At 45.5% G+C, this 25,572-nt stretch overlaps 1 protein-coding gene across 3 annotated transcripts in view; it reads left to right on the top strand.

The window, feature by feature from the left end:
- The window catches only part of CHD7 (chromodomain helicase DNA binding protein 7), a 190,619-nt gene that overhangs the window by 16,649 nt on the left and 148,398 nt on the right, over positions 1 to 25,572 (top strand). Inside the window, exon 1 of one of the 3 annotated variants that reach the window (XM_059874421.1) lies at positions 8,264 to 15,344. The exons of the other annotated variants lie outside the window; for them this stretch is intronic. The gene's annotated coding sequence lies outside the window, so the exon portion shown is untranslated. Of the gene's footprint in view, positions 1 to 8,263; positions 15,345 to 25,572 lie in introns of those variants that run through there. 3 annotated transcript variants of the gene reach the window in all.

A 25,572-nucleotide genomic window follows, 5' to 3' on the forward strand; every position in this document is an offset into this window, starting at 1 on the left:
TTGAAGAGGGACTGGAGGGGAAAAGTCAGCATGGAGCTCCACCAGGGCAGGGGGATTGAAGAGGTGGAGGGGGGTGAAACCAGTGGGAAGTGAGGAGAGGACTGGTCCTGCCAGGGACCAGCGCCCACCTGAGAACAGCTTGGAAGCCTCTTTTCAGGAGAACCAAGGTTTGATGTTTTGAACTTAGATTAGATCCAAAAATAGGAAACATTTGAGGAGGGTGAGATGTATGAAAAGATAAAAAGATCACTTTAGAAAGCTTCCAAAAATAAAGCTACATCGCTCGTGAAGTTGTGCAACCAGCAAGCCAAAAAAAAAATCAAAATAGTAACCCCCCTCCCCGGATTTTTTAATTAAAGTCAGTGTCTTATGAAAATGATTTTGGAACTGTTTTCACATGTAGTTTGACTTTATTTCTTTAAATGTCCTTACTACTTGGGCACAGCATAAGGTGAAAGAGTTCTGTAGGATTGTTCATATTGCTCTTTCAGAATCAAAATGGCACGTTGGTAGTTAGGGAATTTGTAAAAGTCTACCTAGTTGTTACACACAGATGTTGATCTGTTCACTGGGTCATGCTTTCTTCTGAGTGTGTGTTCTGACATTTGGAAGATCTGCCTCACCGTGTGTACTTCACCTGCTCTGATGGGTGCGTGTGGATCTATTAAAAAGACACATCAGCAAATACAGTAGAGAAACTGCTCTAGCCCATAGGAAAGCAGTAAAGTATGTAGCAGATAATTCATAGAAAATTTAACTGCCAAAAACACGAAAATTTTCCCAGTTATGGAGTAATAAAAATGCAAATTAAAGTGAGATAACTTTCCCTCCTTATCAAATTAGCAAGGATTTAAAAAACAGTCTTGATGTTGACAGAATCTGGTGAGACTTGCAGGCTCACCGCTGTCTGGGGTTTGGTGAGTACAAACATTTTGGAAAGTAGCTGGAGATTCCATGTTTCCAGACCTTTAGGAACAGCCATGCCAGTCATATGCGTCGTCCATCCGAAGGAAAGATCTGCAGCCCAATCAGCTGTGATAAGTAAGAGGTCACAGCATTTTGTTCTGACAGTGAGAAGTCGGGAATGGTTAGATTGGCACTGTGTTCATAAGCTCAAGTGTGATGCATGCGTTACAGATCGTGTTTTTGAAAACCATAGAGCCTCAAAAAGTAGAGCACAAAATAATATATTAAGTCTGGCTCCAGCTTGATGCAAATTATTACCACAAGCCTAAGGAAAAAAAAAAAAAAACTAGGGAAAATACATCAGTTTTAAAAAATGAGTAGTTTCAGGGATTGACAATTTCACTTAGTTAAAAGCTCCGATTGCAGAGTTACACAGGTCAGGTTTGAATCCTTGCCTGGCCGTTTACTGGCTGTATGAACTTGAATAGGTGGATTCGTAGCTCAGTGACCACAGGCAAGTTTAAACTTACCTGAGCCTCAGTTCCTGCAGCTGAGGCTGGGAGGGGTGGCGGCAGTGCTCAGCTCCTGCTCCTGCTGCTGCTGCTAAGTCGCTTCAGTCGTGTCTGACTCTGTGCGACCCCATAGACTGCAGCCCACCAGGCTCCCTTGTCCCTGGGATTCTCCAGGCAAGAACACTGGAGTGGGTTGGCCTGTTTTTATTCATGCAGTGATGTCTGAACTACCTCACACGGTGGTTACTGCATTGTTTGTTCTCCATGAATGTCGATTGAGGGTTGTGTTTATTTTAATTTGCATTTAAAATTTATTTTAAATATATTTTAATTCATCTTTACATTCTTAAATATTTTCTTAATTTTGTACTGAAAGGCACTTTGCATAATCAAGAAAAACAGCCGTCACCATCCCGGGGAGCATCTCTTCCTCCTGAGGGGGAACCAGGAAGCCCGACAATTCTCAGTGTTTTCTGGTATAGACAGGAAAATCTTTATGAAGTAATTTCAACTACTTGTTTTTCTGAAATGATTACCCCCAAATTTGCCTCTTCCCCTTGAAGTCGCTCAGTCGTGTCCGACTCTTTTCGACCCCATGGACTGTAGCCTGTCAGGCTCCTCCGTCCATGGGATTTTCCAGGCAAGAGTGCTGGAGTGGATTGCTATTTCCTTCTTCAGGGGATCTTCCGACCCAGGAATCTAACCCGGGTCTCCCGCATTGCAGGCAGACGCTTTACTGTCTGAGCCACCAGGGAAGCTCTGAGTAGTATTTGAATTATTTTTTTCTATCTCAAAGAAATTTTGTTCTGTAGTAAGTTGAATTTAAGAGACCCTTGCCTCTTTTTTTTTTTTTTAAGTTTTCTGAAATCCAGGAAAACAAGAATCATCTTTGAAAAAAAAAACTCCTGTAGATGAGATCTGAGTTTGGTTAGTATTTACTGTGCCTTTAGCATTTGGATTACAGTGCTAGCTTCTGAACATCTCACCTAATTGTTTAAATATGTGAGCATGATTTTGATACTGAGGAGGTGGAGGAGAAAGTGCTTGAGCTTGAGTTAAAAGGCTTGCTGTGTCTTGGAGTGAGTCGATGTGTGCAGGTGGGAAGTCTTAAGCATCTGGAACCCTTCTACCTTGGAACTGTGTCTTTCTCACTAAAGAAGCACATTGAGGTTGCATGCAATCAGGAGAAGCCTTCAGGCTCTATTATCTTCGAAGGAGGGTAACAGCTTTGCGCTTATAATAAAATAGCTTCAAAGCTTTCATTTCCTTGAAGTTATGTTACCTTTCATTTATCTCAAACATTCTTTATTATATCTTCTATGGGAAAGAGAGGAATAAGAAAAGCAAAACCAGATTTTTAACACTGTCTCCTAACTTAATTATGAATAAATGGGTTGATGGTAAGACTTAAACAATAGAATCCGAAATACACACAGCCACATTGTATTATTGTGTTTCATCACGCTAAGATGGTACCGGTTGTAAGACAGGTCCTATTTCTGACCTATGGGAATGTGAGATAGAAGTAGGAGTTAGAATCAGTGAAATATAGTAATGAGTGAAAAATGAGGACACGTCCACTTTGCAGTCACTCGTACTTTTCAATTTTGTTTACTGAACAAAAAGGAAAGTCACCTGAATGCATCAGGAGTGGAAACTTAAGCCTCTAATCTTTAGCAGAAAGATTTCATAGCCGCCAGTCACTTTAATCACACCTGGAGCCATCCTCTGCACACCTTGCTGTGCTCCTTGTGAACGGCACGTACGGCACAGCCTAGATGGGCTCATGAATCAGGCATTTCAACATGAACCTGCTTGGCTACCGGACCTAATGTAAGCAGACAGTGGGCCACTTTTTATAGCGTTAATCTGCCAGACTGCTGTCAACACATTGGGTACCATAAAACAGAGTCACCAAGGCTATTCCACAAGGGTGATGCCAAAATCTATTAAAACTCCCAGTAAAACAAGAAACGTGCTGCTTAACCACTAAAAGCCTGCCTTGACAAACAATCAAGTATTTGGGTATAGATTCCGTGTTTAGTGCTGGGTTAGTGCCCACGTGCTGCAAATGTAGAATGAATGGATTTTGCTTATGAGTTTAAAAATGTAATTATTCAGTGATACAAAGCAAGGGAAGGGCCTCTTTCTTCTTTTTTTGTATCTAGGATAATTTGAGAGGATTTTGCATCAGGTGGTGTGAAGCTAGAATGAAGAGAATGAATATAGATCCTAAAGGGGACCCAGTATGACAAAGTCAGAGATTTGCTGTCCACCAGTCATAAGAAACAAAGATCTCCAATGAATTTATCACAATGTACAGATTCTTTAAATGCCTAATTGGAGGTCAGATAAGCAATATGATGGAAAGGTCAAAGCTCTGGAGTCAGCCTGGGTTTAACTACCTTTGGAACCTTGGGCAAGTTGCTTAACCCCCAGCGTCAGTTTCCTATTGATGAGATGGGTTAGAATAGCCCCTGCTTCAATACCGGCCACTGATTAAGACCAGCAGTTATTTACACTGTCATGGCTTGCTTTGCTTCTTAGGAAAGAGAATGTGAAAGTGAGAGGTGTAAAGATTTAAGAGCCTCGGCGTCTATTAGTATGACTGTAGAGGTTTCAGATGAAGGTGAGAGATAACGCCCTTCTGGGCGCTGCAGCGAGCAGCAGACAACTTGAGAGCAGCTAGTTATGAAGGAAACACTAAGGGTACGATTGTGGTGACTTACCTGTAGAGCATTTTCTTCTGATACTCGGTCGGGGTTTTCTGGATTTCCCCCGTGTCTTGTGGTTGAATAAGGAGTGGTTTTAACAAGGCAGTGTGGACTTGGGTTATAACGAAGAGGGCAACAGGACAGGGCTCTGTCTTACACCATAGATTCTTCTCTCTTGGGTGATACGAACAATTACTTTAATGTCACCAAAGAATGATGACCAAGAAGGACTGAGATGATTTCGTAATTGCCAAATGTTGATATTTTAACTGGTTTGTTGCTGGTCACCCAGAGGAGAGTCAGGGGCATGTGAGAGATCTGTTTTATTACATGTTACCTTAAAAAAAAAAAAAAAAAAAAAAACTAGGATAACCTGTTCAGCTGCAGCCGGCCTTGCATCTCCCTCATGGCTATGAAGTATGTCCCACTTCCCTGCTTCCTTCCTGAGAGCCCTCTCTCTGCTGTTGGATGGGGTAGGGGTGGGGGCGTAGGAACTAGGGCAGGACTGTAAGGCAGCGTCATCTTCTAGGGTCATCCTTCACTTTCTGCTCTTAGTGCATCGTGTTAGTTGAACTGGGTTCTCCACCCCTCCCCCATTGTTTATTGTTGTTATTGTTTCACAGAGCTTGTTTTTGTGAAATTATTTTATAATTTTATTTATTTATTTCCTGTGCTGGGTCTTCATTGCTGCAGGCTTTTCTCTAGTTGTGGTGAGCGGGGGCTCCTCTCCAGTTGCAATGCATGGGCTTCTCCTTGCAGTGGTTTCTCTTGTTGTGGAGCACAGGCCCTCAGGTGTGTGGATTCTCGTTGCAGCACGTGGGCTCAGTATTTGCGGCTCCTGGGCTCTAGAGCACAGACTCAGCAGTTGGGGTGCATGGGCTTAGTTGTTCCAAGGCATGTGGGATCTTCGCAGACCAGGGTTGAACCTGTGTCTCCTGCGATGGCAGGCAGATTCTTTACCACTGAGCCATCAGGGAAGCCCTAGAATTATTTCAGATTCCAAACATCCAAGTTACAAAATATCATTCGGGGGACTTCCCTGGTGGTCCAGTGGCTATGACTCTTGTGCTCCCAGTGCTGGGGGCCAGGTTTTGATCCCTGGTCAGGGAACTAGATCCCACATGCTGTAGCTATGTCATTAGGAGTAAAACTAAAGACTGAATCGATATTTGGTGATTGCTGGCCTTAGGCTCTTTCCAACTGTATTGGCAGCTTTCACCTTCACAGACTGTGTCTAGGACGTTTCTAGAAGCTTACCACGTCACAGCAATGACAGCACCGCTGTGCTGTAGGAGGTACACGGGCCTTGTCCTTTGATGCTTGGCTGACACAGTGCATTGACCTGATGGAAACCACAGATTGTGTGTGTCTCAACCCAACCTGGATGAAAACCAGCGGAAACCCAAAGGAATAAGGACCACAGAATGAGGAGACCGCTGTGCATGACGTCACAAGATGAGATTACACCACATCGGGTGGTGAAATAGTTATGGAGACTTAGCACGTGGTCGGCTCCGGGGTTAGTGACGAGGTCCTGCTTAACCCAATGGAAGGGGTCTACACACAGGGGAGGTGCAGCCGCCGCCAGCTCTGCTGATGGTGACCATTGGAGGCAGTGTCACCTTACAGGTGGGGGCGTGGGTTCTGGAGTCAGAACCTGGTTCTCACGTGGCCCTGGGAAAGTGCCTTGAACTCTGCAGGCTCGGTTCCCGAGGGAGCCAGTGCCGGGGCGCACCAAGCAGAACCTGAGGCCTGGGGGCGGGGAGGGTGGCGAGGACCTTCCAGAAGCAGGGGGCTGGCCTCAGTTTGGAACAGTGTGTTCATGTGACTTGTGAGCTGAGTGAGGTTGGTGGATGATGTCTTTTTGGGCCAGAAAATAATCTGATGGCAAGTAAGGCTGCATGCAGTCATCACCCCAAGGTGGTTCAGGGCGTCCCGCGTGGTGAAACAGGCAGGTGACTGCATCTTGGCTGGGTCTGCAGACCAAGAGTCAGATGTAGAGTCGTGGTGCACATGTCTTTATGCGCAGCAGCAGTGGTACAGGGTTAGTCTCCGTCTTGTGAGACAGCCCTGAGTGTGAGGAAGTGCCAGTGAAGGGTTGTCGTGACAGACAAGATCACGGACATAGAGTAGGCCTTCAGTCGTGGGTGTCACCTGCAGAAAGTCTGACGTTCCATCCTCAGCATCTTCATTTCTCCAGAGAAGTGTGAGTCCCTTCAGGCGAAGCAGGTCCTTGTTCCTCCTCCCCTTTTTCTACATAAACTTGGCCCTGTATTTGGGAGTGGATGGGGCTTACTCGTTGTAATGGAGAGGGTGTTTCTTACTCAAAGGTGACACTGTGGCTTCTCCACAAAGCACTGACTGTCTGATTGTACCAGGGTTCTTCCTGGCATAGATGTCTATACTGTATAATGGGAGTATATCTTAATATGACTCATTGGGAATAGCTTTTTATCAAGTAATTGCAATTTTTAAAAAGAACTTTATTAGGAGAGGTGGATTTGGTGAGGGAAAAAAAAGACACACACAAAACACCTCTTATTGTTTGAAAGGTATCTGGTTAGGTAACAGCTGTATGTGAATTTAGAAGATATTTTTAACCTTCCTGGGGATTTTTACAAGCGTCTCCCCCACTCTTTCTTGGGGCAGGCAGCATCACCACCGAGGGTTGTTTGATTTCTCTGCAGAGGATGGCTACCTGCTGCAGGCAGAGGCTGTTTCTGCCTCTTGAGCAAATCCTTCCGCCCCTGGTCGGGCTCTGTGCAGGGTTGGTGGGAGGAGGCCTATGTTTTCTCCCTTGCAGTGTTGGGTTTTGGAGACCAGGCCAAAAGAAAAAGAAAAACCCAGCTCCTCCACTTACCACTTTTGTGATTCAGAGAGTTGTTCGATGGCTTTAATGTCCTCTTCCTCATCTACAAAATGTGGGCAGGTACTGCCTCAGGGATTGTTGTGAGGATTGTGTGTGTGTGAAAAGCCCAGTGCTCAGTCCATAGTGAGCACTTTGTAAAATGTTAGTTACTCTTCCCGTTTTAATGCTAATTTTCTGTATGTGTTGGGTATATAATCTCAAAGATACGGGATTTTCTTTTTCCAAATATTACACTTTAAACTGGGTCTCCCCTGTGGTGTCCACCATAGGTTACTGTATTCACATCACACCTTGCCTCTTTTAGCTCTAATTGTGGTTTCCTCTTCAACTTAGCTGTCCCTTCCAACTTCCTAGACCAACTGGAATCTATTGAGTCCACTAACTAAATAAAGCTTTTTATATTAAGACCTCCCAGTGACAAGCACATGGGGAGGAGGAGACTGTGGTTTCAGTGTAAACTTAAAAACAAAGTCTCTCACCCCAGCCCCTCCCCATCACAGCTTTGCAGTTGCCGGAGATCAGCTCGTTCTCTTAGGACCTGGAGCTTCATGGTGAGTCCAGTTACCTGCTCACCTGGCCGGTGATGGACAGGGGTGCTCAGGTGAGACGGGGGTATACTGCAGTTTCCGCAGAGGATGTGCTGTCCCCTAATTCTGCTGTGAAATGTCTTTGGCCAGTGGACTGGTGATGGTGCTGAAACTCCAGGACACTTCCCTTCCTCTCCCATTGATCAAGGTGGGGTTATGGGTAAGAAACAAAAGAAGACAAGGAAATAAAAACAAAAATTTGTGCTTTCAGTTTCCCCATTATAGTACTTGAATCTTGGATACCGTTTCAGGATAAGTTTTTGAAATCCTATTTGGTTAAAACTCTGACCATTGAAATGACAGCCTCTACCCCGTTGGCATCACCCCAGGTCAGAGACAGACTCAGGACGCCCCAGTGACTGAAGCAGGGCCTTGGCCCTTGTGGTGTTTGTTTAGCTGCATCGTCAAGCTCACTCTGTGTTCCTGTCTTCCTCGAGCTGAAGCCTGCCTTGCTGGCCCCTCCTGGAAGGGCCGTCCTGCCCGTGTTCCTGCCACCTGGTGCCACCTTGGTTGCAGTCTCCCAGACCCTCCTCCTCCCCCGCATTGAGTCAGTTCTCCAGCTCCTGCTCTGTCTCCTCTCTGAAACAGCCCATGACCCCTGCCTCTTCCTGCATCTGACTTCATTCTGCCAGATTCATCTTGATCTCAGTCTGTCTCAGCTCCTGGGTCGACAGTGTGAAATTTCCACTTACCTTTGAAGACTCTCGCCACCCACCCTCCCCTTACCTGACTCTCCTCCGCTCGCATGAGCTCATCACCACTACTGATCTCCTGCTGCTCTCTGATTGGTGTAGTCTTAGGCCCGCTTTCCTCCTGGTTCTCCCCTCTGCTTTTTTTAAAATTGAAGTATAGTTGAATTACAATGTTGTGTTAATGATTACTGTACAGCGAAGTGACTCAGTTATACATATGTGCTGTGCTCAGTCGTGTCCAACTCTGTGACCCCATGGACTGTAGCCTGCTAGGCTCCTGTGTCCCTGGGGATTCTCCAGGTAAGAATACTGGAGTGGCCTGCCATGCCCTCTTCCAGGGGCCCTTCCCAATTCAGGGGTCGAACCCAGGTCTCCCACATTGCAGGCAGATTCTTTACCATCTGAGCCATCAGGGAAGTCCCAGTTATACATAAATATATACATTCTTTTTTATATTCTTTTCCATAGTGGTTTATTACAGGATATTGAATATAGTTTGCTGTGCTATACATCAGGACCTTGTTTTTTTTCCATTCTGTATATACCGGTTTGCATTTCCTAATCCCCAAATCCCAATCCAGTCCTCTCCCCTGCTCCTCCCTGTTAGCAACTGTCAGTCTGTTCTCGGTGTCCCCAGTTGTATTTCTGTTTCATAAATAGGTTCATTTGTGTAATATTTTAGATTCCGTATATAAATGATATCCTATGGTATTTGTCTTTCTCTTTCTGATTTATTTCACTTAGTATAATAATCTCTAGTTGTGTCCATGTTGCTGCAAATAGCATTCTTCCTTTTTCCTGTGGCTGAGTAGTATTCCATTGTGTATATGTATCACATCTTTATTCATTCATCTGTTGGACATTTAGATTGCTTCCTTGTCTTGGCTGTTGTGACTAGTACTCTTAAGAACATGGGGGTGCAGATATCTTTTGAATTATGGTTTTGTCTGTATATATGCTTCGGAGTGGGATTGCTGGATCGTGTGGTGATTCTGTGTCTAGTTTTCTGAGGAACCTCCCCATACTGTTTTCCACAGTGGCTGCAGCAGCTTACATTCCCACCAATAGTGTAGGTCCCCTCCGCTTTTTAAAACTTATTACACCACTCATTGTGAAGTTTTTCCCTTGTTTGAGTTTCCACAGTGCTCATATGCTTGATCATGTATTTTATCTCACCCTCCCTAAAGTATTGGCCATAGAATTAGTTGTTTCTTTTAGTTGTTTCATTGACTGATCCAGAAGAGTAGTTACACTGTTTGTTGTCAGGGCTCCGTGCCAAATGCTGGGCATACAGAGGTGGGCAGAAGTATACCAGGTGCCCACAGCCAGTGGAATGGATGGATATTAAGCAGATAGCGGCACACACATGTAACACTGCAACTGTAACAATTGTTTAAAAAAAAAAGAGGAGTGCATGGTGCTGCGGGGCGGGTAGTGGGTGCTTGAGTGAGATGCACGACTGGCTCACCTGAGGAAGCTGAGCATGAGCTGGGGTCCTCCTGCTTGGCCTGAGCCCACAGTCACTCTGCTGCACACAGGTTGGCAGGGTTCGAGGGGCTGGGGAAACCACTGCCTAGTCATGAGAGGAAGTGGTGATCCCGCCTCGAGTGGTGGGTGTGGATGTGGACAGAGGTGGGTGGGCTGAGGTGGATTTCACAGGTTACCTTGGTAGTTGGGTGGGAGATGTCAGAGGAAGGTGTCTTGGGTGACTCCCGGGCTTCTGGTCCATCTGGTCCAGCTTCTGGGCCTGGCCAACTTACTTGGGGACTGACAGCCTTGGAGCCACCCGGGCATCTGGGGTGCCTGTGATGTTAACGAGAGGCCTTTTCTCTAGGGTGCATGCCTGGGCTGGTGGAGTACCGGCTTGATGTCCAGGCACACTTGTTCCTGCAGCCGCCTGGGTTGTGAAGGGTCCGCACAGTCACACACTGGCTGTAGCAGTCACCGTGGGGCAGGCTCACCAGTGTGTTCTCCCTTTCCTTCCAAACCAGGCGACGTTTCTCTCTCCTCCTTTTTCTAGAATCAGATGGCAGAGACTTAACAGTTGGGAAAGATCCATTTGTGAGATTGTATAGGACAGTATGGGAGAGCAAAGGGCAAGATTCCCGAGAGTGGGGAAGGGACGCAGGCCAGGAGTGGGGGACCAGCCCCACCTGGGCCCTGCCCAGCCATCCTGTGGTGACAGGTGGGCAGGAGCAGTGGATGGGGGCAGATGGGAGGGGGCGTCTGTTTGCCCCACAGAGTAGGAAGTGAGGTTACCTGTTTAGGCCTTGCCCATTCAACCAGAGCATAAATTCACTGGGGACGAAGAGGTGTATAGGTGTAAACATGCTTATTTGTTTCTTTCATAGCTCTAGATTGATGGTTACTGAATTGCTGGGCTTCATTGAGAAATTGGGCTCATTGAAAGTTTAGACTTGGGCTTACACACAAAATTTACATGTTCAGGATAACTTGCTGTTTTACCAAGTTTGCAAAAAATATTAAGTGCTGTTAATGTAAGCCATACTCCATTATTCTAACTACTTCCTGAGTGTTACCGACTTAATTTATGGTGAGGTATCCATAAATAAACCTCATGGAGTGAAAATGGCAGGATTCTTCCTAATGGTTTGATCCACGGGCTTCAGAGAAATGCACGCCACCCCCTCACTGAGGTGTCGAGCTAAAGTACAAGGACGAAGATGACACGCGTAGGAAACAGGGAGGAAAACCACATGGTTCTTTACGTCAACTCGTGTGCATTGATCAGCGTTAATGTAATAGAGTGAGTCACATTTGTACTGTGTTTTATTGCTTATCAGGCGCCTTAACACTGGCATTGGGATCCATATGACATTTTATAGATGAAGAAATTTAGGACTTACCCAGAGCCACACACACAGTGGGTAGATGAGACTTTTTTTTAATATTTATTTTTATTGTTTTGGCGATACCGGGTCTTAGTTTTGTTTGGCACACGGACTTTCCATCTTCCTTGTGGCGCGTGAGCTCTCCCCCTCACCCCTTTTTTTCCCTGACCATGGATCAAACCCAGGCCCCCTGCCTTGGGAGCGCAGTCTTAGCCACTGGACCAGGAGAGAAGTCTTAAGGAGACATTCTTGACTCCAAAACAGTCAGGTGCCTCCTCACTGTGAGCATCCTGAAAGGATGAATCCCATTTTGTCAGCAGACTCCAGCTCTGCAGTTCCAAACAGCGCAGAGTATTTAGTACAGACCCACAGACTTTTATGTGGTGATTATACTCATTCCATCTGATTGTTGTTGGGTGATGTAGCAAGTTTTCTGATTAATCTTTTATTTGTTTTCTAATTACCTCTGTGCAGAATTATTTAAAATGGTTCAAATTTGAATGTGGATTAGGTAGTTGAGTCATTTTGAATTGCTTAAGTTGGTGTGACATTCATGAAGTAGACGGGAATAATTTAGTATGGCACTTATTTAGAGTACATAGTATTTTTAAACATTTGATAAAATAGTGAATTTTATGAGGCCAGGGAGTATTTTTATGCTTGACTGGAATTCCACTTCTGGTTAAGTAGGAACAATGTAAACCATACGCCGAAAGTGGGTCTGAGCAGCCTGGGTGATGGAAGGACCGCATGGGTTATCCTGGGCCACGTGTTATGTAATCGCACGTTACAGGCCTTGTTCATGGCGGGTCTTGCTCTAACTTTTGAAGAGTCATTTAAAAAGTAAGAATTAGAGTTGTAACACACAAAAAGATGAATTAGAGAGTCACACATGTATCTTTACATTACGAGGACAAAAGTATAGTAATTTCATTATGCTTTGCTGATTTAAGATATCTTAAATCTGTCAGTGAAGATATTTTGTCGTGAGAAAAAGTGAACATGCTGAAAGTTAATTTTCATACGTGAAGAAGAGGGAAGTTCTTTTAAACATTGTTTACCATTAAGATCTGGAGAGTTCCTGGAGGCAATAGTTTTCACGCAGGATTGAAGTAGAGGGGTCCTAGAGAGGGGAGGGAGTAAAACAAAGCTGTGAATTTGGGAAGTAGGAAGAGAGTGGTGTGGGTGAATTTGGCTACCCAGGAGACTCAGGAGACTGCCCTCAGGAGACTCAGGTCTTTCGTTCTTAATGCCAGCCTGGCTTTGTGGGTGTGGTATTTGCTGTTCTTAAACAGGTCTTGTGACCAGGCTCGCCTGGTCCATGAACACCCAGCAGCTTCTGGCCTCCGTGCCTCTGTGCTCTTTTGCCCTGCATCCATTCCACCGCCCCTCCCCCTTCGCCTGTCAAAATCCTGTTTGTCTTCAGGTTCTGTTTCAAGTGCTACTTTTGTAAAGCCATTTCTGATTCTTAGCAAAAGAATCCAGTGTCCTTCCCTTATATCATCTTCTATCTAGTTGTTGGTGCTCACGTCCACTTGTAGATGACTCAGTCAGTAAACACACAGGTGAGACATAGCATCATCTTGCCTTCTAGTCGCTCGCAAGGCCCCCATGGGGTCCTCGCTGCCTGATCCTTCCCCTGGAGGACCACCTCTCTCTCCTTGGTGCTGGGCTCTGCCTGCAGCATGCTGCTTTTGCACAATTTTTAAGATGACATTGCCCTGATATATCTAGAGTCCTGTTTTATAAGTTCTTTGAAGACGGTCTACGTCTATTTTAGTATTTTTTTATTAATTCTTTCCTGATTGTGCCTATTAAGGGTTAGGTTTGATTTCTAAAATAGGTAGTTGAATTGTACATTCCCTAAGATGCAACCAAGGTGTTTTTGTATAGCTTGCGATATTTTGATTAACTTTGTGAAATGGTGGATTCCTTTAGAGGGGTCAGTCCTGTGTCTAGAATTGATAGAATTCAGCGTGAAGTTAGAAGAAGGTGGCGAAGATAAGTATAGTATAAAAAGCATTCATCATCAATAAGTTGAAATCAGTAAGTTTCATCTTCATCTTATTTTTGTATCCCATAGCAGACAACCTATAGGAGTAGGTTTACAGGTTTTGATTTAATTGAAAAACAAAACAAAACAAAACAAAACAGAAACAAACAACAACTCAAGGTAAACGCTGTTATTTTGTAACTGAGTTATTAGAGTGCCAAATCGTCTTGTGTCCTGTTAGGGTTCATCAGGAATTTCTTGTTTACTTTTTATCCCCAGGACCAAGCATGATGTCTCTCACATCCTGTACACTATTAGGTTTCTAAATAGAAATTGAAACTGTGTTTAAGGGTGAAAGGAAACTTTAGTTCTAATAGCAGCAATATAGAGATTGACATCTAAAGATAAGAATTTTCTTATAGAGGAGTTTAAAAGTGTCTTTTAGTAATACTTTGCATCAACTCAAATATTTTAAATTTGTTATTAGCATTGGAGTATTTAAGACTGGAGATTCACACATCCAGGTTGGTAGGAGTAGTTTGAGAAATTCTTTTAAATTTGCAGTCTTAATTCCCTTAGTAATATTGTTCATGCTTGTTGTTCTTAAAGGCTTTAAAAAATTCACTCTTAGTTTTGGGGAAAGAATTCTCCAGATACCAGTTTCTTCTTTATATTTTGTGTAGATGAAAGGTTCTCAGGTTGTTGTTTTTGGCCGTGCAGCATGTGGGATCTTAGTTCCCCGACCAGGGATCGAACCCGAAGCCCTTGTGTTGGAAGTGCAGAGTCTTACCTGCTGTTTCTCCAGGGAAGTCCCTGAAAGGTTCTCTTACAGTGTTTCAAAATTTGAATACATTTGAGATATCAAAATACATGTGTTTTTTTTTTTTTTAATTTTATTTATTTATTTGGCTGCTCTGGGTCTTAGTTGTAGCATGTGGGATCTAGCTCCCTGACCAGGGATCGAACCTGGGCCCCCTGCACTGGGAGCTCAGAGTCTTAGCCACTGGACCACCAGGGAAGTCCCAAAATACATGTTCTTAATTCATTGTGATTCTCGTGTAGGCTTTTCAGTTTTAAAAACCTTGTCACTATCTCCCTGACGATGGCAGTCCCAGCAGCAGTGTTCTTTTCAGTAACAAAACCCCGAATGCATGCCTGATGGGGGACAGATTCTGTGACCACCATGTGGACGGCCGAGTGGTGTGCACGCTGTTCAGCTCTCTCCGCCTGCCTTGTGGGAGATAACATTCTGTGTGTCTCTAATGGGCCACCTGTGCTACTGCTGGTAAACTGCCATGCTAACGGAGCGTTGACTTCATCAAATTTAAAATCCAGTTCTAATCAAGATTAGGAAACTCGATGTCTTCTTGGGTTGAGCTCGCAGGTCTGTTTTTATCTGCCCTCTACTGCTCTTGACCTTGTCTTAGCAATCGTACAAGGCCGTACCTGAGTCGTTAATCTCCAGGTGTTCTAGGTGTGCATATCTATGTCATGGATGACGAGCCTGACACCTTTAGGATTTAAAGACAATGCATTTTTCTGAGACTGGAATGAAATGTGTCCCTCAGAGAGCGGCATGGTTGCCAGAGGCAGCACTGAATCTGCCTTGTGGAGTGGCTGCAGCTGGCATGCTGACCGGCAGCTTGGATGTCTGCCTCCCAGATTCCCACCTGAGAAAAGGCTAGAAAGATATGTGGTGTGTGCACTCACATCTGTGTGCTCACATAGGCAGGAAAGGGTACACAAGAAACTGAATTGTCTTTGGGGAATGAGATCAGGGTTGGCGGTGGGAGAGAGAACTGAAACTCATTTTTCAATTTTTATTCCTCTTGGGACTTCCTTGGTGGTCTGGCAGTTAAGACTCCACACTTCCATTGCAGGGGCCACAGGTTCGATCCCTGATCTGGGAACTAAGATCCTATATGCCACTCGGTGTAGCCAAAAAATAAATTAGGTCATACTCTTCTGATGTATGTATGTGCATGCACCAGATGTGAGTGCACACACCACATATCTTCTCTCTTGTTGGATTTTTTTCCCTTGTCACGTCAGGTTATTTTCACACAAGATCAACCAGAGCCAGTTAACATTTGGAGAAACGATCAGTGTGATACAGCAATGGTCCCTTCAGTTCTGTTCCACTTATTGGACCCACAAAGTCTTGTCCACGTGGTGCTATGAGAAGACGCTGCTGCCCATCTTTATGGCAAAGTGTAAACGTGAGTTGGAGGAGGGCATGGCAACCCACTCCAGTATTCTTGCCTGGAGGATCCCATGGACAGAGCAGCCTGGCGGGCTACAGTCCATGGGGTCTCAAAGAGTCAGACATGACTGAAGCGACTTAGCACAGCACAGGACTTTTACTCATAGACTCCCATGCAGTCCCACATCCCAGTCTAGGGACGAACGTGGTCATCCCTGGGGAGAGCATCTCTGAGGCTCGCCAAATCCCATTTCAAATTCCATTTCAGGGAGAAGGTTATAATGGAGTCCAAAGCAGTCTCAAGGCAAAAGTGTGGCAGCCTCATCAGATACAGCTTTGCGGCCTGGTGACTTATAATGAGGGTGGCGTGTAATTAGAAATCGTCCCTGTCTTTTCTGAGTGCTGATGAAAACCACGGCTCAGAGGTTAATTCAAACAATAATTAATATTGGTCTCTGTCAGTGCAGGGTGGTAATGAAATCTCTCGTTGTTTGATGACTTTGACTTTAAACATTGAGTGAGGAGTAACACTGCACACGCATCGTGGGGAAGTGCAAAATGGGGAAGTTTGCTTTTCGAAAAGTGTTGCGCACAGAATTTTGTTGCATTCTGTGATTGTCTATGATAGAAGCTCTAACACAACATGGAGATACTAATGTTTTATTTTCTAAAGTGATGCTTCTTCAGAGTGATACTAGGAAGGGTCTTCCCATTTTCTACTGTGTGTGGTATAGGCAGCAATGAAAAGTGAAAGTCACTCAGTTATGTCTGACTGTTTACAACCCCTCCCAGTAGCCTGCCAGGCTCCTCCGTCCATGGGATTCTCCAGGCAAGAATAAGGAGTAGGTAGCCATTTCCTTCTCCAGGGGATCTTCCCCACCCAGGGATTGAACCCTGGCCTCTTGCATTGCAGCTGGAGTCTTTACCTTCTGAGCCACTAGATTACCATCTAAATCCTGGCAGGTTACACATGCACATTTATCTAGAGACAAAAACCTCAAATGGCTGGCTGACTTGAACCTCCAGTGTCCTTTGCAACCTTGAAAGTAATGACTCTGAAAGTCATAGCGTCACGTTTACTGAACATGTTTCCTATGTAGAGTTGGGAGTTAACAAATGAAGCAGAAGATGTATTCTGAATGTAAGGAGGTGGTTTGGAGACGCAGTAATACGTGTTAATACAATCACCTCTAGCTTTGCACACCTGGCAGTGCTGAGTAGAACTGTTTGACTGAAATAGTTTCTTTTCGGTGTTGAAGATACAAAAACACCATTGAGCAACTTGCTCTAAAGTCAGTTTTCCTTTTTGAAGCATGTGTTGGTGTATCACTGTAGCTTAACCTCTGAGGGTAATGTTTGGTGTCATCATCTTTTATAGGGAAAAGTAACAGAACAAATGAAGATGGATTTGTATGAAGTCTGAACACTTTGGGACGCCTAAGCAGTAGAGCCTTTCTAACACATGAAAGTAGACAGAAGGCTCATGTGAGCCATCACAGACCCTCCGCCAGCTTCATTATTAACTCGAGGCTGGTCTTATTTCATTCACACTCAGCAGCTTGCCCTGTGCTCTGTATTATTTAGAAACAGATCCCAGACAGCACAGTATTTTATTTTAAAGTATTTCAGTATGCATCACCGAAAGGAAATAATTCTTTCTAAATTACTGTAGAAGCTCGTGTGGACATTTTAAGAAAGTTTTTCTCATTTTAATTCAAAGACCATCCTGTACTTCAGGAAGAGTGTACAAACACCTTTTTTTTCCCCTTGTACTGGAACAGAGTGGGTGACTGGCAGTTGTGACACCATTAGGAGCAGTAGGTTTCGTTTGATTTCAGGAGCTGCCGCAATTCTGTCTGAAATGAGAACAGTGGGATCAGAATGCTGTTTTGTTTACAAGGGTGTCAAGACCGTTTGGAGCCCAGAGGCTTTGAGGGAGCTGGGCACAGCTGATGAGACCTTTTCTGCAGCAGTCGCGCTCTCGGGGGCAACCACAGCAGAGGTTCCCAGAGAAGGAATCAGGAGTAAGCCTCGCACTGCACTCAAAGTGACCTTTCCCTGCAAAGCCCCATCTTGACACTTCTTTGCTGAATACCCTCTATTGGCTTCTCATTGTCTTCACACAGGCCAGGGCTTCTGGCGTGATTCTTAAGACTTTCTCATCCTTCAGCCCCTCCAGGACCCTGGTTTTTCTGCCTTGGCCTTGAACCCTCTGCCTGCTTTGTGCTCCAGCTGCTGTGCAGGCCACGCCCTCTACCGGAGCCCCGCCCACCTGCCTTGGCTTCCCTGCTGGTTCTGCCCCTCCTTTGCCTCCAGCCACAGTCTTTGCTCCTGAGACCTACCCTGGCTGTCTGTCGCCCTGCTTAGGCCCCCTCCTCTTGGCCTCAGTACCCTAACCTGCCTTCCTAGCCACCATTGTGCTCTAATTACCCACATGGAGATGGACATACCAGTGACTAGAGTGGCTTAGCGCTAGGCAGAACTGGCCTCTCTGTCCGGGTGAGCAGATGGACTGAGGGACTGACCAGCCCAGCAGGGCGGTGGTGGAGCGTGGAGGGTGCAGGTGACACAGAAGGGAGGGAAAAGGAAGGACACCCTTCTGGCAGCAGCAAATGAGAAAGAGAAACATGCTGTCTGAAACGTTTGCTTTTCGAGTTTACGGATTAGCTGAGTGCATGTCTCCTGGGGTGAGAAACGTGTCTGGGGAAGGATGTGAGGGTTTCATAGGTGATGGTGAGAAAGACCGGCCTCCTCAGGGAGCGCAGAGCTGGGAGCCGATGCCCGAGTCTCAGCCCTGGAGCGTGTTCCGGTTCCCAGGGCTGGATGGGCCGTCGTTGTCCTCCTAGTTATGTGGCTCCCTTTCAGAATCGCCGGTCCTCCCCTGCGCGAGGCGAGCATACAGAGGGCCCATCTGTGCCCAGTACAGGGAGCTGCCTGAGAGCCAGCTGCAGGTGAGCTCAGGTGAGGCGGCTTGTGGGTCCAGGCCAGCTTCGGAGACGCCTCGGAACAAGGCTTCTCCATCTTCCATATATGGTAACACTCTACCTTAAAGAAACAAACGGAAGACCAAAAAAAGCCACATGACATAGTGGAAAAAACCCTACACTTGGGAAGGAAATCCAGGCTCCTGTTTTGTTTCCAGCACTACCTTATACAGACAAAACCCTTGCCAGTTCAGGCTTCTTCCCTGCGGTGATAAAGGGAGGGAACACCACCCTCACAGCCTGCTTCCCGAGACTGTGCGTCCTGTGTGCGGCCAGAGCTGGGCTGCTCTCGGAGGCAGTAGCTGTCTGAGATGGAGGCCTGGGGATGCTCTTTGACTCCTCCCCTGCTCCCCCTTCTCTCACTGCATCAGATGTGTCCTCAGAGCCTTTCGGCTCTGCCGTCAGAACTATGTGCAGAGTCCGACACCGCCTGGCTCTTCTTTTGCCACCAGCCCACGTGGCTGTTCTTCCTGCAGGAATTCCTGCAGCAGCTCCCTGCCTGGACTCCGCATCCGCCTGCCTCCTCTGGACTGTTTTGAAACTGCAGAGGACCTAGCTTTCAGTCCCTGCACCCTCTGCCCACTGACCCCCCACCCCTCATTCTACTTACAGACCTTCAGAGTCCTCTTCTGGGGGCTTCCCCATCCCCACTTTAAGATCGTGCCCTTTCCTCCAAATTGCCTGTCTCCCTTCTGGTGCTGTAGTTATTCTCTTGTTTTTCCTTTCACTTATTTTACTTGTATTTTACTAGTTGACTCTGACTCCTTGCTGGACTGCAGCTGAGCTCCACGAAGGAAGTTGCTGTCTCCCAGCGCTAGGGACAGTGCTACGCCTGGGGCAGGCACTCTGGACACGGCTCTGCATAAAAGTTCACGGGAGTTCATCACTGGAGGGAACGAGGTCATCAGTGTGCCGCTCTGTGGGTCATGTTTTTGGCATGTGCAGCAGGTGAAACTTCATGGAAGTTACGATGTGGTGACTTTCAGAAATCAGGAATTTCTTCTCTTTGTGATAAGTCAACTTATTAATAGCAACCTGATTAACAAATTATACTCCTGACATTGGAACTTCCCTGGTGGCTCAGATGGTAAAGAATCCACCTGCAATGCAGGAGGCCCAGGTTCAATCCCTGGGTCAGGAAGATTCCCTGGAGAAGGGAATGTCTACCCACTCCAGTATTCTTGCCTGGAGAATTTCATGGACTGAGGAGCCTGGCAGGCTACAGTCTATGGGGTTGCAAAGAGTTGGACACGACTGAGCAACTGACACACTTTGGGAACACACACCCACCCTGTTTAGACTTAGGTTAAGGCTTTTTTTTGGTCACAGTAACCTTTGAGCAATGGTGTGTCGGTCTTCAGGGCATTGTGTCAGGGAACATGATATCTCTTGTCCCATTTACTGCTGATGTTTGATTTGATCATTTGATCACTCTGCCTTGAAAAGAAGGTTATTAGAATTCCATACACAGCCTTAGTTTATGGTCAAATTAGAATTATAGTGATTTGCCTGCTTGAAAATGAAGGCAAGTGTGTCCTTGTAGTGTTTTCATTTAGTTACTTGCTGTTGGTTATAATATAAACACTTTGGTTAGTTCCTGGACTTGGTGACTGATGCCTTTGTGGAGAACCTCTCCTCTAAAAACTCAAAAGAATTTTGCATTTGTTATTTCACTGTATGTTTGGTTCATCTGGAGAGAGAGCGGCTGGGGTCTTGATGTGGATGAGGCCTTAGTGATGGTTCAGTAAGTGGCTGCAGTGTCCTCCCTGGCACTTGTCTCTGGTCTCACTGTCATGTGACTGCTTCTGCAATTAGACCTTAGCTGTGCAGGGCTGGGTGGGTGGGAGGACTTGCAAAGTGAGAATTGACTAACTGTATGAGTTGGAAGTCTGATTATAGGTTCACGGACAATGTCTCACATTCTGGACCATCCCTCGAGAAATGCGTAACACTTTGTATTTGGGAAAGAATTAGTCACGGTAGGAAGCTTTGGAGTTGATAGACTTCTTTTTTGATTCAGTTAAGCCTGATTTATGATTTCAGATGAGTAGACTGAAAATATTTTCTAAGCTTCCAGAGCAGGAATGTAGAAAATTTGGACATCTATCATTTGTTGTTAAGAAATTTAGACAGATGGATCGGTTTTGTACCTTTAGAATGTTTGGAGTGTGTGTGGCCATTTCAGAGATTCATAAACCTTTTTCTCCAAAATTCCCTTGAAAGTGAAATGTGTTTCTGCCTTGGATTGACACGTTCTTATATCACTAGTATTGATTTGATATGCTAGCTCTAGATTGCCTTGTTCATTTGATCAACTTTTTGTGCTAGGCACTCAGGGAGCCCTGGGATAACAGAGGGGCGCTGGGCTTCCCTGGTGGCTCAGATGGTAAAGAACCTGCCTGTGATGCGAGAGACCCAGGTTTGATCCCTGGGTCGGGAAGATCCCCTGGAGAAAGGAATGGCAACCCACTCTAGTATTCTTGCCTGAAGAATTCCATGGACAGAGGAGCCTGGCAAGCTTCAGTCCATAGGGTTGCGTAGAGTCGGACAGGACTGAGCGACTAACACCCACTGTATACTCAGGTCTGCGCTCAGGGGACTCCCTGCCCACAGACCTTCGTCACCCTGCACAGCGTGTAAGTGCAGTGAAGGGAAGCAGGGGGCGCTGAGTGCAGAGCACAGGTGCCCCTGCTGACCTGTGAGGACTACAGGGCTTTGTGAGGTTTAGCCAACATCATCACTAGTTTGAAGAACTTGGAGGGAAGCTAGATCAATTTGACATAGGAAAAAGAATTTTAATAAACTGTTTTTCTACCATCTGCCTAATTGTAAGTGTGCTCATTCCAAAATATTCACACCATAAAACATGTATAAGGTAGAAGGTGAAAGCCCCCACCCCAGTAAACTCCGGTCCTCAAATTATTCCTCTGGTTTTTAGCGGGAGGAAGATTATCACAGTGCAGACACATTGTAACTCCCTTTTCTCACAGTACGGTGGCTGATCTTTTCATATCAACACATACAGCTCTATTTCATCTTTTCAAAGAGCTCAGACAGCGGCGTCCTGTGCCATGCCACTTCATCTGCCCATCCTCCTTTAACGGGCATCTAGGTCATTTCCCGTGTTCCCTGTTGAAATCATGTGGCTGTGAGGATGCGCCCTTCTCGTCCACCTCCATGTCCCTTTAGGGCATATTCTTGGAGGGGGGTCCCAGGCTGCCAGTTTTCTGCAGGGTGCCTGGCCTCCAAGCTCAGTCCTTTCCGTGGTGTGGGGTTGTCCATTGTTTCTGCCCTTGCCATCGTGGGACTTCTTGTCCTTTGCCAGTTTGGTGCACTTCTTCCATTGTCAGTGAAGTCAGGTATTTTCCTTGTGTGGCTCAGTCTTTTGTGTTGCCTTAGCGCCTGTCCCTGGCACCCTGTGCTGTGTGGCCTCTGGTGCCTAGAGGCCCTCTCTGATTGAAGATCATCAGTGAGCTGGAACCCTTTTCTCCCTTCTAGGGGAGACAGAGGTTAAGGCCGTGGCTCTGAGAGCAGCCTCACGATTGTTGACACTGCTGGTGCCTCTACAGTGGCCTTGGCAGGCTGCTTGATCTCTAAGCCACCCATTTCCTTCCTGTAACGGGGTGACAAGGATGAAACAAGCGAGGGCATCTTGGCCTTCCCACAGGGCCTGGCATCTGAGTGGATGCCCACCGTCAGCATCAGGAACCAGTGTGGGGGTGCCTTTCCTTCCCTCGTCGCCTCCCGGGGGAGCCGTGTCCTGCTCAGCCACTCTGGGTCCCTGCAGGGCTGGGGTTCCCTCGGCAGGTGCTGCAGCTGCAAGTGACCCCTTTCTCCTCGTCCTGGCATGTTGCAGGCTCTGAGGCCAAGGGCCTGGATCAGCAGTACCAGCCTCACTTGGGGCCTGAGCATTCTTCCTTCTGAAGTCAGCCCCAGACTGCATTGTGTCCCTCCACATCAGTGTGCTGAGGGCCACCCCCAATCCCAGTGTGACTGGAGATGGGCCTTCATGAAGGTAGTTAGAGTTAAATGAAGTCACAAGGCTGGGGCCTTAATCCAGTAGAATCAGTGGTTCATAAGAAGAACTATTTCTCCCTCTCCCTTCTTTTGCACAAAGAGGTCACGTGAGCACACAACGTAATGACACCCGCTTACAGGCCCAGGGAAGAAGCCTGAGGATGCAGCCTGCCTTGCCAGTTCCCCAGTCTTGGGCTTCTGGCCCTCAGAGCTGTGAGCCGTCCGCCTGGAGTGCCGGCCCCCAGCCTGTGGCATTGATACTTGACGGTAGCAGTTCTAGCACCTGAGATCACTGTCCTGGCCAGTGGGTGTCTGCCTGTGGCATCGTGGTTTCTTGGCCTTTAGTCCAGACGTTGGAACCACCTGGAGGGCTTGGTGAAACCCGGACTCCTGGGCTCTGCTGAGAACTTAGAACTGAATAGGTTTGGTTGGTCTGGGAGGTCAAGTTTCTGTAAGTTCCCAGTGGTGTTGGGGCTTCTGGAGTAGAACCACACTTGAGAACCATTCAGCAGTGTGTGGAAGGCTTTCAGACAAGACCCCAAGAGACTTGAGGTTGGGGTGTGGGTGCTCCCACCCAGTTACAGAAGTCCTTTTAAACTCAGTTCTGCTGTTTGTGAAATGGGGATAATATTTACATCACTCATCTCATAGGCCTACGGATGCTAAGACACATGAATCAGAGCTTCGGGTCCTCCCGATTTTCAGACAAGAAGGTGGGAGCAGGAAGTGTCACATTCCTGTAAAAAGAGAAGAGCAGGTGGATGGAGGCCTGAGGATGTTAATAGTAAACTCTCCTTTTACACCCTGGACACCGTCCTGGCATTTGCTTTGCTGGCTGTGGGGACTGTCTCTTCTCCCACTTCTCTTCTGTGCATCTCTCACCCAACCTCCCTTGACAGCCAGGCAGCCCAGCCAAGCAAGTGGCTTGGGTCAGACAGTCTGATTCTCTCTTGCTGAGGACGTCTGGTCCTTTTGGCAATTATAGCATCGGAAACTACTGAGTTTCTAGTTCCTCCACGGAGAAGTCTTGCTTTCCATGGCCAGGTATTGTATTTGAAAGGTGTTTTTTGTTTTGCCATGTTTAAAATATTTCATAGTATAAAAGTTTCAGGTGTGTTTATGGTTACTGGTATGTGGCATTTTGAGCAGTGACTAGTGATGAGGGTCTCCATCATCAAGTTAGAGCTGTGGTTCTCAAGTTTTGTGGTTTCGCGGCCACTTTACACTCTTATTGAGAACCCCAAAGAGCTGCTGTTTACGTGGGTTATATCTATTGGTAGTTACTGTATTTGAAATGAAAACTGCTTAAACATTTTATTTAGTTAATTTAAAATAACATTAAATCCATGGCATGTTAATATAAACAACATAATTTTTATGAAAAATAATTATTTTCCCAAACAGAAGTTTAGTGAGAATGAAGGGCTTTACTTTATATTTACTTAAAAATATTTTAAATTGAAGTATAGTTGCTGTACAGTGTAAGTCACAGGTGTACAATAGAGTGATTCACAATTTTTAGATTATTCTCCATTTATAGTTATTATAAAATGTTGGCTATATTCCCTATGTTGTATGTTATATTCCTCTATAAAAAATCCTTTATTTTTAATTGAAGTATATAGTTTTGCTTTACATATCTTACTAGTATGTTAGCTTCAGGTGTATAGCACAGAAATTGTTTATACATATAGAGAGAAGGAAATGGCAACCCACTCTGGTATTCTTGCCTGGGAAATCCCGTGGACAGAAAAGCCTGGTGGGCTACAGTTCATGGGATCACAAGAGAGTCGGGCGTGACTTGGTGACTAGACAACACCAACACACATATATATTTCTTCAGGTTTTCTTTCTTTATAGGTTATTAGAAAATGTTGAATATAGTTTCCTGTGCTATACAGTAAGCCCTTGTTGATTATCTATTTTATATACAGTAGTGTGATATGTTAATTGCAACTTCCTAATTTATCCTTCCCCCACCCACTTTCCCCTTTGGTAGCCATAAGTTTGTTCCTGTTTTCTGGTGTTGTTTTTTTTTGATTCCACATATAACAGATATCGTATGATATTTATCTTTCTCTGTCTGGCTCACTGTGCTTAGAATGGTCATTTCTAGGTTCATCCGTGTTTCTGCAAATGACATTATTTCCTTTTTTCTTTATGGCTCAGTGTACAGTATATCCTTGTAGCTTATCTTATACCTAATGGTTTACACCTCTTAGTCCTCTGCCTGTATGTTGCCCCTACCCCAATTACTTTATATTTTTGTAAATCTCTTTTAATGTCTGGTTCAAGACAAGACAGAGTCTGATAGCTGCTGTACATTCCATCTGTTGTAATATGCTGTTTTGGTTGAAGAACATGAAGAAAATCTGGTATGCAGATTTGTAATTGAAAAGGGAGGAATATTTGAATAGCCTTTTCAGATAATTTGATACTACACTAAAACCAAAAGGAGTAGTTTCTTAAAGGTTAGTTGCAGTGTGGACTCGGAAATCATATGAGTGAAATTTTTGTTTCTGGTTTCATTAAAATTCGTTGGTGTGTTTTGTGCTTTGAATGGGCCTTTTATCTGTGCGTGGTTTTGTAACATCATGTGTTGGTAATTTGGAAAATATTGGTTCAGGGAATTACACAAATCTTTCATATGTCAACACATTTTATTAGACAGTATTTTTTAAAAATCACATTTGTTAATATCAGTACCCTTTTAATCAGGAAAGTCTTTTAAGTTCTGGGAGGCTGTCAAGTTCATCATGGTAGATAGAGATTTTCCAAAATTATGGCTTTTGCTTTGGAAGCTCAGATTTTATCATTGGCAACAAAACTGTCAATTGTTTTCCTTGAAGTGACAGACTTATTTTGTTCACTTTTGAGAAGAACGCCTGCCAAATGCCTGAATAGCTATAGTTTGACAGTTTCCTTTCCACTCCAAGTCAAAATGGTGCTCTTTGAAAAAAAGCTTGCAACTTGGTTGTACGACCTCTTTCTGTATCTGCCCTGAATTGGATGTTTTCTTTATTATCTGGGCCACCAGGGAAGCTTGGGTGGTTCCGGGCACCCTCTGGAGGGGTGCAGGGGTTCAGGAGCGGTGGTGCAGAGAGCAGGTGTCTGTGTGTGTATAAAGGGCTTCCCAGAAGCATTCTGGAGAAGCAAGTATACGCTGCTGGTTAAAAGAAAAAAATCCTCCTAACACAGTTGACTCAATACACCAGACATTATGCAAATGAACGTTCCTTCCTT

Source organism: Bos taurus, chromosome 14 (assembly GCF_002263795.3).
Source record: "Bos taurus isolate L1 Dominette 01449 registration number 42190680 breed Hereford chromosome 14, ARS-UCD2.0, whole genome shotgun sequence".
Lineage (NCBI taxonomy): Eukaryota > Metazoa > Chordata > Mammalia > Artiodactyla > Bovidae > Bos > Bos taurus.